Raw genomic sequence first — 15165 nt, forward strand, 5'->3', positions numbered from 1 at the left:
GGTGACCTTAAACTTGACATTGAATGCTGGAATTACTATTATATGAATGCTGTTTATTGTATGTGGCCCAGATGAGGAAAGCTTTCTAGTCTTCTCTGGAACTGACCTTTAAAAATATGTTCTTACAAGATTGTTTAAATTTTTTGTCATCCCAATCACAGTTTCTGAATAACAAATGATAAAATTATCAACATCCTTGCCATTTAATTCTATAAGTACTGTTTCCACTTTTTAGAACCTGATAGCACAGTTTCAGCAATCCTTTTGATGGTGTTTGTCCACATTACAATCCTATGTTGCTTCAAATAAGTGTGATTTTTTTTCTTTCACCTTCACTAGACTGACTTGATTCTAGGTCACCAACATTGTTTTGTTTTAATTTTTTCATTTTTAGATATTAAGAACTAACATCTGAAAATGTGCCAAGTGATACTACTTAGAGTATCTTCCCCATTTTTAATAGTTTACAAGTAATCCTATTTTATAGGTGAGAAACTGAGAGTCCAAGTAAGTGAATTCTCCAAGATTATATGATTAACATCTGAGTAGTCTCTAAAGGTAGTGTTTATTGCTTAAAAATTGGAGTGGATATGGAAGTGCAGAAGATGTACATTCAGAGAAATGTATCTTTAGTCAATTCATTATTGTTTGAATGTCATATTGCATACTTATACAAACCAAAATGATATGTATCAATGCAGTTAAGAGACAAAGCAAACACTAAATATATGAAGCAGCTACCTGAATATAGCACATCATACTGTTTCACACTGATTATTTTATACAAGTAGAAAGAATACACTCTAAAGTAACAAGTAATACCAGTATTATCACTGTTTTTTCATTTGAAGTATTACATAATCTACAGAATTGTATATATGATATTATTATAGGTTTTCTAATACAGCAATTGTATGGATACCACATTAAAAAGTCAGTTTTACTTTAAAATATCCATCAAGAAATGATTAGAAATTATGACTTGATTAGGTTTTGGCCTTGAAGACATGTCATTTGATATTCTTTGCGGCATAAAGAAGCATGATGGTTGCTATAATGTGTTCTAATTGTGAGCCAAAATAATCACTATTTATGAAATATGATTTTTATAAAAAGGAGCAGTGAACAGAGAAACTATGGTTATTCAAAGCATCGATATTTCTTTTTCTTTTTTTAGGGATTTTATTTCATTTTAACTTTGTTAATTTATTCAGATTACAATTTAAATTGTTATCCCATCACTTATATCCTCCCATTCCCCCCTTCCTCCCACTTTCACCCTATTCCCCCTCCTAGGTCTATGACGGAGGAGGACCTCCTCCCCCACTATATGGTCATAGGCTATCAAGTCTCATCTTGGTATCCTGCTTATTCTTTCTTTGGGTGCCATAGGCATCAATATTTCACAGACGTCTTCTAAAAAACTAATGAGATGAACCCCTTACTTCATGGCAAACAGTTGAGAATATTTGTGACCAATAGTGAAATTTAAGCTTTCATATTAAAATTAGAATTTTGGAAAATTTACTCCCATTACCATAAACTACATAGCTTCTTGATGAAATTGTTCAGCAATATTTATTGAAGGTTTTACTTTTAAGTTGTGTGATGAAATTGGAAAATCCACATAACTCAGTGAGTTGATATAAATGATTAAAACATGATGTTCTGAAATTGTGCATGTGTAAAACTGGTATTCAAAGAGGAAGGCAGGGACTTCTGGCTTCTGTCTTGGCATGTAAATAGCTTAGGAGTCAGATCCCCAATCTAAACAACTGAGCAAACTGAAAAACAGCAATCTTTCTTAGATATGCTAGAGAACTGAAATTCTGTTGAAAACCACTGAGTCTTAAATTGCATTAATGGGGCAAATATAGAGTCACAGCTTAGCATGTTAGAGGCTTTCAAGCAGAACCTTTGCAGAAACCAGTCCTGGTAAGGAAAACCTAAACCATGTGTCTGTAATGAAGAATAGAAAAAATTGAGCAAGAAAAGAACTTAAGCTTGAGTATATATCAGCAGAAACTTCCAGAAGAGGAAAGGGAAAGGACAACAAAACAAAATGAAAACAACAACAGCAAAACATATCCCCAACCCTGAAAACTTTGTAGTATAGAAAAAAGTCCAAAAACTGCAATGCAACTAAAAATATATAATGCATGCTGAGTGTGAGTGTCAAAAGGTGAAAACAATGGAAAAAAGAAATATGTGAAGCAAAAATGACTAAGAATTTATTCAAGTTAATATCAGATAGCAAATCACAGATGCAGAGAGCTCAACTAAACACCCAAACAGATGGTAGAACACTGGATTAAACCAAATCACACCAAACGAAGTAAAAGCTAGGTATAGCATATACAAACCACAGAAAACCAAAGGCATGGAAACAGTATTTAAAGAAGTCAGAGAAAGAGTAGACCTTTCTTAAAATATAAGACTTAATTCTGACTTCTCAGAAACCATGAAAGCAAGAAGAAAGTATAATACAAGTTAGAATTTGAGAGACATTAAACAACATCAAACCAGAACACCATGCCCTAAAAATATTCTTTAAAAGTGAAGGAGAAATACTTTCTCAGATAAGCAGAAATTAAAGGAGTTTGTTATTAGTTGCCATTCTCTGCTAGAAACAATAGACATTTCTTTAGAGAACTGTACACCTAACTATATAAAGACAAGACCAGATAGCTTTACCCAAGAAACAGCACAAATTTCATAACTATAGATGCCTTGACCTAAGTGCAAAAACATGATCAACAATAATGTGCCTCCTGCACGTATTGTCCTTGGCTGGTGCCATAGTTTGAGCAGGACCCCTGGGTCCAGATATTCCCATCATAATGTTCTTCTTGTAGGTTTCTAGGACCCTCTGGATCCTTCTATTTCCCCATTCTCCCATTCTTCTCTCACCTAGAGTCCCAATAGGATGTCCTTCCCTCTGTCCCACTTTCCTGGTAAGTGAAGACTTTCATGGGACATGTCCCTTGCACTAGTGTCCAGATATAAGTGAGTATATACCATTTGACTCTTTCTGCTTCTGGGTTAACTCACTCATTATGATCATTTCTAGCTCAATTCATTTGTCCACAAATTTCGGGAATTCCTTGTTTTTAATAGCTGAGTAGTATTCCATAGTGTAAATGTACCACAGTTTCTTTATCCATTCTTCTCCTGAGGGACACTTAGGCTGTTTCCATATTCTGGCTATTAGGAATAAGGCTGCTATGAACATGGTTGAGCAAATTTTCTTGTTGTGTGCTGGAGCATCTTCTGGGTATATTCCAAGGAGTGGAATAGCTGGGTCTTGAGGAAGCCCTATTCCCATTTTTCTGAGATAGCACCAGATAGATTTCCAAAGTGGCTGTACTAGTTTGCATTCCCACCAGCAATGAAGGAGTGTTCCTCTCTCTCCACATCCTTGCCAGCATGTGGTGTAACTTGAATTTTTGATCTTAGCCATTCTGATGGGTGTAAGATGGAATCTCAGAGTTGTTTTGTTTTGCATTTCCCTGACAACTAAGGAAGTTGAGCATTTAAGTACCCAGATCTAGCCAATCGACAGGACATTCTTCACAGTTGAGTGGAGAGTGGGGTCTGACTTTCACATGAACTCTGATGCCCCATATTTGACCATGTTCCCTGGATGGGGAGGCCTGGTGGCACTCAGAGGAAGTATATCAGGCTACCAAGAAGAGACTTAATACCCTATGAGCATACACAGGGGGAGGATGTCCCCCTCAGTCACTGTCATAGGGGAGGGGAGTCAGGGGAGAATGGGAGGGAGGGAGAAATGGGAGGATACAAGGGATGGGATAACAATTGAGATGTAATATGAATAAATTAATAAAATATATTAAAAAGTAATGTGCCTCCTGAGAAGCCAGTAACCCCATTGTAATATGCCCTGAGAAAATCAATTTCACTGAAGCACAAGACAAGAACTTCAAAGCAGCAATTATGAGTATTCTCAAGGACCTTAAAGAAGATATGAATAAATGATACAGTGAAGACCATGAAAAGACAAAGAGTTGAAAGGAATAAGGAAAACAATTTAAGATATGAAAGTAGAATTTGAAAAAGAAATAGAATTTCTTAGATGAGCCAAATTGGAATAAACTCAAAATGAAAAACTCAGGAAAACAAACAAAAAACTCTTAGGTAAGCATCACCAACAGATTAAAAGATATATAAGAGAGAATATCAGGTCCTGGACATAAGGTGGAAGAAATGGATAACAATGTATAACCAGTAAAAGAAAATGTTAAATCTAAAAATTTTCAGGCACAAAACATCAAGGAAATCTTGGACACTATGAATAGACCAAAAAAGAAAAAAAGCCCTACAAACAACATATATAGAAGAAGAAACCAAGGTCAACGGCACAGAACAAATATTTTTATTACTATTTTTAAATTTTATTTTTGAGAGTATAATATAATTAAAACATTTCTCCTTTCCTTTTTCTCCCTCAGAGCCATCCTGTACAGACCCCACCCCCACTCCCCTGCCTTCGAATTAATGGCCTCTTTTTTCACTACTTAAGAATATTTCCCCAGTATAAATAAAGAGATGCCTATCAACTTAGAAGAGGTGATCAGAATACCAGATGAACAGGACCATAAAAGAAACCCTCTACCACACATAATAATCAAACATTAAATGTAAAGAGCCAAGAAGGGGCATTAAAAGGTACAGAGAAAAAGACTAAGCCAAACATAAAAGCAGACTCACTAGAACAACACCTGACTTTCAGTGAAGACTCAGAAAGATAGAAGGGCCTGGATGTATGTTTCACAATCCCTGAAAGACCACAGGTGCTAGCCCAGACTAGTAAACCCAGAAAAACTGTCAATCACAATTAACTAAGAAAGAAAAACATTTCATGATGAGAACAGATTAAAATATTTTCTGTTCACCAGTCCAGGTCTACAGAAGACACTGGAAGGAAAACTCCAGTCTGAAGACACCTAATAAAACACAAGAGCAATTTATTGAAAGAGGGGATACCATCAAAATAAACAGCAGGAATTAATAAAAACTGCTGAATAATAAATAACTCTCAATAAATGGTCTCAATTCCCCAATAAAAAGACATGGATTGACAAGTTAGAAACAGTATCCATCTCCCTGATGCATCAAAGAAATATACCTCTCCATCCTGGACAAATATCAGCTTAGGGTAAAAGGATGGAATAAAGTTTTTTTTCCAAGCAAATGGAACTAAGAAGCAAGCACACCTAGATGTTTTAATATCTGACAAAATAGACTTCAAATCAAAACTGATGAGAAGAGATAGGGAAGAACACTACATACTCATCAAAGGAAAAATCCACCAAGAGAATAATACAATTGTAAATATTTATGCATCAAATAGGAACCCAACTTCAGTGAAACAACAACAAACATTACTATATCTAAAGGCACCTGTTGACCTCAACAAGGTGATGGTGGATGACTTCAATAACCTACTCTCAACATGACAGATCATCCAGACAAAAACTAAACAGAGAAATCTGGATTTAAATAACATCATAAATTGAATTGACCTAGCAGATATTTACAGAATATTTCACCCAAATACAAAAGAATATACCTTCTTCTCAGCAACTCATGTGTAGGCATTGAACTTCTTCAAATCTACTTTATTTGGGGTTCCTTAATGCTTATACCTCCCTTCCAACCCAAGATAGGAGAAAAATACGTTAATGGAAATAGGAGAAATAGACCTTTTTAGACTCAGTTCCTTGGAGCGATTCCACTCTTCATTGTCAGGATTTCAGCAGACACGCTACACAGCAAACTAGCAATTCTGCAAAGGTGACTGCAACCACAGAGGCTGGAATCTGGAGCAGCAGCCAGAACCTGGAACCTAGAAGCATTCTCTGGAGCGTCTTAAAATGGAGCAATGTACAGCCGAACAAGAAGAAATGATGTCAAGACCAAAATGCCAAGCTTCTTGTTTTGGGGTCATAATCTCCTCTTAGAGTCCATACCAGGATGTTTGTCAGTTTACAAAAACCATGCCCCCGCAAGAGGCAGTTCTTTTTCTAGTGGAAAAACACCAAGTGTTCTCTCACAAGTCTGTTTCCAGCAGACAAACACCACACACCCTCACACAAGTCTGTTTCACATCCCACACTTGGGATCAAAACTAAAACATGTTTACATACACTATACTCACGGAAAAACTGACCACATATTTGGACACAAAGCAAATCTCAACAGATTTAAGAAAATTAAAATAATACTGTGCATCCTACCTGACAACCACAGATTAAAGCTGGATATAAACAACAGAAAGAAAGCTTATAAACTCATGGAAACTGAAAAACTCACTACTGAATGAAAAGTAGGCCAAGGCAGAATTGAAGAAAGAAGTTAAAAACTTCTATAACTAAATGAAAACACAACATGCCCAAACTCATGGCACTCAATGACAGCAGTTGCTTGAGAAAAGTTTATGGCACTAAGAAACTACATTAAAAAACTGGCTAGATCTCATGGTAATTACTTAATGATACCTTTGAAAACTCTGGAAAAACAATGAGAAATAACCAAAAAGAATAGATCGAAAGAAATTATCAAACTGAGGGCTGAAATCAATAAAATAGAAACAACAAATAAAAACAGTACAAAAAATAAATGAAGCGAAGAGTTAGTTCTTTCAGAAAAATCAATAATATTGAAAGACTGTGGCGCCCGCACCACTGCGGTACCAAGTCGAGGGCGAGGGACTGCAGATTTAACTCATGCACACACGCGCGCGCGCGCACACACACACAATAACAGCGGGTCCTTCGTGCTAAGAGAGCAGCAGCCAAGGCAGCGGTTTATTCTTCTCGTCCCCCAGAGTTCCAAAGAGCCTTCTTTTTTTTTTAAGTTTTTTTTTATTAATTTATTCTTGTTACATCTCAATTGTTATCTCATCCCTTGTATCCTCCCATTCTTCCCTCCCTCCCATTTTCCCCTTACTCTCCTCCCCTATGACTGTGCCTGAGGGGGACTTCCTTCCCCTGTATATGCTCATAGGGTATCAAGTCTCTTCTTGGTAGCCTGCTATCCTTCCTCTGAGTGTCTTCTTATAGGCAACAAAACAGGAATCCTCCTCCCAGGTGAAATCCCTCAAGCGGTGATGGCACACAGGAGGAAAAGTCTCGAGGAAGGGAGGGGCGCGTTCTCCGAGCAGTAAACATGACTAGCAAACCAAGATAAACACAGACATGGAAGCTGCTAGAAACAGGACATGAAACAGCAAGACAGGCAGGCAGCCTAGTCGGGCCTGGTTCCTACAAAAGACCTTTAGCAAAACTAACCAAAAGAAAGAGGTTCTAAATTAATAATACTAGATATGAAAAGGCAGACATCATAATAGACATGAAGTAAATTCAGAGAAACCTAAGAACATACTTTAAAATCTGTATTTCACCACATTGGAAAGCTTAAAAGAAATGGATGTATTTCTTTTTCTTTTTTAACAAATATTTATTTATTTATTTATTTATTTATTTATTTATTTATTTATTCATATTACATCTCGATTGTTAGCCCTTCCCCTGTTTCCTCCCATTCTTCCCTCCCTCCCATTTCTCCCCTTCTCCCCTCCCCTATGTCCGTGACCGAGGGAGACCTCCTCCCCCTATATATGCTCTCAGAATATCAAGTCTCTTCTTGGTAACTAGCTATCCTTCCTCTGAGTGCCACCAGGTCTCCCCATCCGGGGGACATGGTCAGAAAAGGGGCACCAGAGTTTGTGTGAGAGTCAGATCTCACTCTCCACCCAACGGTGAAGAGTATCATGTTTGTCGGCTAGGTCTTGGTAGGGGTTTGAAGCTTATTGCCTATATTCTCCTTGCCTGGTGCCTTAGTTTGAGGAGGACCCCAGGATATATATATATATGAGATCTACTATACCAAAGTTAAATGAAAATTAAACAATTTAGACAAACCCATAACTCCAATAGAAATAGATGCAAGAATTAAAAATTTTCTAACAGAAAAAAAGCCCAGGGCCCAATTGACTCACATTATTCTGTAGACTCTGAAGAAACACAACTGAAGTAGATCAAGGGAGTACAAATAAAAAGGAAAGAAGTCAAAGTATCTTCATTTGGGAATGATACAGTAGTATACATAAGTGACCCAAAAACTTCCACCAGGAAAATTCTACAGCTGATCACACTTTTATCAAAGTACCAGGACACTAATGCACACAAGTATATAGCCTTCCTATATGAAGTGACAACCATACTGAGGGAAAAAGTCAGAGAAAGAGCCTCTTTAACAATAACCTTAAAAACACACACTGTAGAAAGGACAGCATTTTCAAGAAATGGTGATGGTCAAATTGGATGATTGGATATAGAAGAATACAAATAGATCTGTATGTATAGCCCTGTACAAAACTCAACTTCAAATGGACAATGTCTTCAATATATGGTCAGATAATCTAAACCTGTAGAAAAGACAGTGAGAAATCATCTTAAACTTATTGGCACAGGATAGTTTATATCATGGTTATGACCAACAATGAATAGATGGAACCACACAAAGCTGAAAAGCCTTTCTATACTGAAGAACACCATCATTTGGGCAAAGCCTCAGAAGGAGAAAAGATCTTTATCAGCTATATATCTGATAGAGAGTTTGTATCTAGAATATATAAAACTGAACATTATAACTGTAGAATATTAGAACATTAAAAAATATAAAGAACTTAACTGAGCACTAAGAAAAGAAATAACCAAATTAAAAATGGGATACAGAATTAAGCAGAGAGTTCTTAAAAGATAAACTAAGAAACATTTAAAGAAACTTTCAACATTAGTATCCATCAGGGAAATTAAAATTAAAGCGACCTTGATATTTTATCTTACAACATTCAGAATGGACAAGATCAATGAAACAAATGACAACACACGCTGGTAAGGATGAGGAAAAAAGGAAACACTCATCCATTGCTGGTGAGAGTGCAAATTTGTACAGCTATTTTGAAAGTCATTGTGAAGGGTCCTCAAAATGTGAGAAATAGATCCACAAGATTTAGCTAACTTGCCCTTAGGCATATACCTGATGGACTCTAGTACAGAGATACTTGTTCATCCACATTCAGTGCAGCTTTACTCATAACAGCCAAAATTGGAAACCTAGTTGTTCATCAATTGATGAATGGATAATGAAAATGCAGTACATTTACACAGTGGAATTCTATTCAGCCGTTAAAAATGAAATTATGAAATTCACAGGTAAAAGGATGGAACTAGAAAAGAATATATTGAATGAGGTAACACAGATCCAGAAATATAGATATTGAATGTTTTCTCTTATATATGAATGCTAATATTTAAGCTTTTGATTTCATTTCATTTAGATTTACTACCTAACATAGATTAGGTAGTTTGTAAGGGAACAAGGGGAGAAAGAAGGGGATTTTTCTAAGGAAGTGGAAGTAGAATACAGTGTTGTAAAGAGATAAACTAAAATAGGAGAGGTTAAATGAGGGTGAGGATGGGAAAGTAGGGTAAAGGGAGGACTATGGGGAGTGACAACTAATGATAAAGGCCTTTTGAAAAACCATGTGGAGACATAATTTAGAAGATTTCTAAATGGATCCATATATGAACGTAATTTAAATGTGGCTAAACTATATAATGGAGGAGACTATGTTTCAAATATCCATTTTATTCTACCAAGTAACCCCCACTCCTTCCAGTGCTAGGAATGAGTTACATCTTGCTTAGTCTTTGGCAAATCATTCCTAAAGAACCTCCCAACCATTACAGGCTATTACCTGTGAAACCCTATTGCTAGTGATATCACTTATTTATGTCATTGAATATAGACAACTCGAGCTGGTTCCTAACTAGAAGTTCCACTCCTATTAATTTAGAGTTCATGGTGCTGGAAGGTGTTATGCATGCTACCAGAGGAAAGTGGTAGTCATCAGTGTCTCCCACTACAAACCTTGACCTACACCAAAGGCCTGCCTGCAAGATAAACTAGTGCAATCGTAACACAAATGTTATGGGAATAACCAATTGCTTTTTAAAAATTGAATTTAAGACCCACTCCATGAGATAGAACCCATACCTGACACTGGTAAAGTATCCAAAACCCCGAGACTAGTAAGTCACAGGCCTTGGGGAAAACCTGCTACTATTATTCTGCTAAAGGACCATAGCAATAAAATGACTCCAAATGACACAATTGCTATACAGTAGGGAAGTGTAGCACTAAAACTTCATTGTAGAGAAGCTGCTTTTTGCCATAGATGGTAATTAATACAGAGGCCCACAACTGGACAATCTGTAGGCAGTGAGAGACTTTGGAGCGAGCACTGAGCCTTAAGGCCTTGAGGCTCTATGAGGAAGAAGAACCAGAGGTGGTGGATGATTCCAAGACACAGCAGGACTGATACACATAAAAAATTCGCAGAGATCATCACACACACACACACATACACACACCATACTCCAAGGCAGGCCCCTTGCTCAAAAGCACTTGTGTATCACAAAACAGACCTCAAGTTTTGGAGTTCTTTGGCTTGTTTTGGTATTTTTTCTCATTTTAGTTTTTGCTTTGACTTCTTAACACTTTCTAGAGATACAGAAAGAAGAAACATGAAATTGGTTAGGTTTGGGAGGTGAAAGTATATGATAAACTATCCTCTCAGAGACTTTTAAAATCTAGCAAATGCTTTAAAATGTAGCTATCAATGTAGAAAACACATTAACAAATATAAATTTTTATTACTTTCCACACACCAAATAGTGACAAAATCTACACAAATGAATGTTATGTTGAGTCTTCTAAAATTTTCAAGAAGGTAGAGTATTTCCTAGACCAGAATTTGAGAGCCATGTTGCTCTTATATATCTTTGTAGGCATTCAGGCAGTATTTGATAAGTGTACACTCTGTCTATACATTCATTATTAAAAATTATTGAAGAAGGCAGGGCAAGAACCCATTCTTGATATTACTCTGGATATATTGCACCAGGTTGCTATAAGTTTGTTGATCCAATCACTTACTTATATTATAGCCATTATAAATGAACTCATGAATTGTGGAAAATGTGTTAAATATTTAACTGAACAAAATGTACCATATCTCTGCCTTGCATTTCCTCTTTCAATCTAATAATCCAATAGAAGTAGTGTAGTTTGGCCTTGTTCATTTTTTTTTTTTTTTTGGATTGGCAGTGGCTGTTGTGAAATACCATTCGTTCCTGTGCTATTAGTAAAGCATTAACTTAATTGTATTGCTGCCCTTTTATATTATATCCATCATTTCAAGTTTCATATAGCTTTTTTTCTTCCTCCCCTTTAGATAACTAGAACTTTATATTCACTTTTCAGGTATTTTTTTCATCTCAAAATTGTAGACATTTTTAAAAATAGGAGCTGTGTGATTTGAATGAGAGTGACCCCTATAGGCTCATAGGTGTGAATGCTTGGTCCCCAGTTAATGGGACCATTAGGAAAGGATTAGGATGTGTGTCCTTGTTGGAGGAGATGTGGCTTTGTTAAAGGATATGTATCACTGGGGCTGGGATTTAAGATTTCAAAAGCCTACATCTGGCCCAGTCTCTCTCCCTCCTTCCCTCTCCTTTCCCTTTATCTCTTCCTGTCCTTCATCTTCCCCCTCTCTTCCCCATTCTCTCTCTGCCGGCAACTTAAAGATCATATGTGAGCTTTAAGCTATTTCAGTGCCTCCCTGTCTGCTGCTATGTTTCCCATTGTGATGGTCAATGTTCCATCTGGACCCAGTAGACCTAGTACTGTCTAGATAGACTGGGCTTCAACCCTCTTTCTCTTACGTTTATAGGCTGTATGGGCTATACAGTATCAATTTTTGTCCTTTTATGTTCTTGGTAGCTTTAGTGTCTATGACTAAAGAACATGGTGAGAGGGGTTTGAATTTCAGCCTATGGCTAAGGTCCATGAACAGACGTGTTTACAGAAGTAGAAACAAGAAGATTAGAGCTATTATTTCATAACTCTCTGTTTCTAACAAACTGGGGGTGTTCATTTTATGCAGGAAGTGAGATTACAGCACCAAAACACTGCACATTTTAGTCATAGCTACATAAACAGTAAAAAAATTTCAAGGCAATTTGATCTTTTTTTTTATCATCTATTCACCTATCATAATATATTTTAGTTCTCTGTTAGCCATGTTTGCCTAACTTTCTCTGGTTTATTAATCATTCCTAGGGAAAATTAAACAAACCAGAATTTAAGTAATTCTGCCTTTTCATCTATAATGAACTAAGTACTCAGAAGAGTGAATATATGACCTATGTGCTCTTAATTCTGATTATATGTATGGGACATTTTATATTAGTATTAGCATCTTTATGAGACTTCTCACTTTGGGATTAGCCTCTATTATACAAATGATAGAATTATTATGTTCTGACTTTTTAGTCTCATCATTTGTTGAATATTCTCCCTTTCATCTTTTACTCATTATAATGATATATGAGGTGTGATTTCAAACTTTTAAACCAAGACTCACAGTAAGAAATGTATTTCACAACCGTGACCAAGTACACATGTGCATGTGCAACTAAACATTGTGTATTGTTTCAGTCTGAGCTCAATCAAGATACAAAAAAAAAGTCCACACAGATTACTATCCCCCAACCTCTTTCTCTGTGTCTATGTGTGTGACTTTTATATTTCATTTCAATTAGTTCAAAATATTTTATTTTATTTCCTATTGTTCCATAAATGATAACAATTTTGTTTGCTATTCAAATGCTTGTAGATTTGCTTAGTATTTTGCTTGTTTTGTACTGTTACTGTTTTCTCTATTTTGTTGTACTTGCAAAATACACTAAGTATGACTTTTGTTCAAATTATTTTTTAGATTTGTTTATAGTCTATCCTGGAACATATTTTGTTAGCACTTAAAAAGAATATGTATTCTTCTGTTTCATGTGTAATAGTCTGGTTAATGATGTTCTTGAGTTTTCCTATATCTTTGTTTTATACTTTTCTCTTACTTATTGAAAGAGAGTTGCTGAAGTTTTACCAGTAGTTGTTATTTCTCTTTTTAGTGATACTATTATTTGTTTCATATATTTTTCCAACTCTGGTACTTGGTACATTTACATTTTCAATTACTGTGTTTTCATGGTAAATTGATCAGTTTTGTAATTATATAATTTCCTTCCTTTCTTTGTAACTTTTTATTCTGATGCTAAGTTGCATTCCTTTGATTATTTTTATGTTTAATCTCTTTTCACATCTTTTAACTTGAATGTTATGTTTTAAGTGATTATCTTGTGGAAACCATATAGTTGGGCTAATTTAAAAATATTTTCTAATCTTTTAAAATCTCTTTTAGTTGCTATGTGAATATTATTTATATTTCACATAACTTGAATATTATAATTATGTTCATTAATTTATTGCACTCTAGGTATTCTCCATTTTTATCCATTTAAACTACTTTACTTTCTTGAGGTATGCTTGCAACAGTTTTTAGAATTTCATTAGGATCCGTCGATAGTATTTTTGTGCATTTATCTTTGTCTTACAATTTTAATTGTTGTTCAAGGATATCCCTGTATAGAAACATTTTTAAAATGACAATATGTTCTTACTGCTTTGCCAGTCCTGCTGAAGTAACTTTTATCAACTTTTGTTATTTAATTCTTCCATATTTATAGTTTTCTTCAATTTGACCCTATTTAAGCTGTGAAATTTGATTTTAAAAACCTCAGGAGGAAAAAGGAAACCTATTTATATGTATGTTTTTGCTTACTATGCTCTATTTTTCTTCTTCAAAGTCCAAATTTTATTTCTTAATAATTTTTCCTTCTATTTAAAAATGTTCTTTTAGACTCTCTTATGCTTGCTTTCAAGATCTGTCATAATTATTACAAAGTTAATTATGATATGTCTTGTAATGTACCTACCTTATTATCTCTCCAGCTCATATTCATTTGTCATAGTGACATTGGAAACTGCAGTGTTTCACACAATATTTTTTTTGGTACACACAGCCTTATGCAAATACTCATCACAGTGAGTCCTTGGTCTGGCTCAAGGTTTCTGGTTTCTGACACACCGTAAGTACTGGACCATCTCTGAAACTCATCTCGGATACTGCTGCTGCCTATAGTCAGGGTGATCTTATGGCTAGGTAGGGCACCTGGTGGTAGGTTCTATATTGCAGCATACCTGCCCACCCTCGATATTGACTGCTCAGAGGCTCCCCAGCTCAGCCTTTGTGCCAACTCCCAGCAGAGCAAGCAGCCACAGAGGCTCCATTCTAAAGGCCTATTAGTGGGCCTAGGGAGGGGGAATTGGGAAAGGAGTTGGGAGGGGGATACAGTCTAGATGTGAAGAATTCAAAATGGAAAACAAGCAGGTAACTTATATTGCTATTACTACATTTTTATTATAAGCTGTTATTACTTCTTCCTTAGGCTATGAATTCTGATAGTAATGGTGATAGAAATATTTTTCATAAATTGAATTTATTATTGTTGTTCTCATGATGATGATGACGATGATGATGGGAGTGCAGGGTGTGGGTTTGGGCACATTTGCACAGCACACATAAGAAGTGAGAAAATGATTTCTAGTGTTGCTTCTCCCCTTCCTCCTTTATGTGGTGCCAGTGACTGAACTTAGGTAATTCAACTTGCATAACAAGTGCCTTTATCCATTGCATCATTTCACTGACTCAAAAGAGACAAAAATATTTAAGCAGATTCCTTCCTGAGGCCATATAGATGTTACATATTTAGGACTATAAATATTTTTATTCAAAACCTACAGCAAATACACATTCCTTTAGACATTCAAATTTGCTGACATAAAAGCTAAGGATTTCCATTTTGTTGGATAAAAAGCAATTAATAGAATACCTAGGCTTTTCAGTCCTGAGATCGCAATGCCATTTGTCTCACTTTCTGTATTAATATGATTTAATGTGGTTTTCTCTGAGGAAAAACTCACTTTGTGGCCTAGGCTGACCTCATATTTATGGTCCTACTCGTTTAGCCTCCAAAATGCTGAGCTTATAGGTATGTTCCTTGTCTTACCAATATGATGTTTTCATATATGGATGCATTTTAGAAAGATTCAGTCAAGTTCATTAATATTTTTACCATAAGCCCCTTTTATTCTTCAAATGACTCTGTATAACAG

The 15165-nt window shown here is 35.7% G+C and overlaps 1 protein-coding gene across 5 annotated transcripts in view; it reads left to right on the top strand.

Moving 5' to 3' along the window:
- The window catches only part of Zc3h12b (zinc finger CCCH-type containing 12B), a 200487-nt gene that overhangs the window by 46021 nt on the left and 139301 nt on the right, over positions 1 to 15165 (top strand). The window lies entirely within an intron of this gene.

This window comes from Acomys russatus, chromosome X (genome assembly GCF_903995435.1).
Source record: "Acomys russatus chromosome X, mAcoRus1.1, whole genome shotgun sequence".
Classification (NCBI taxonomy): domain Eukaryota; kingdom Metazoa; phylum Chordata; class Mammalia; order Rodentia; family Muridae; genus Acomys; species Acomys russatus.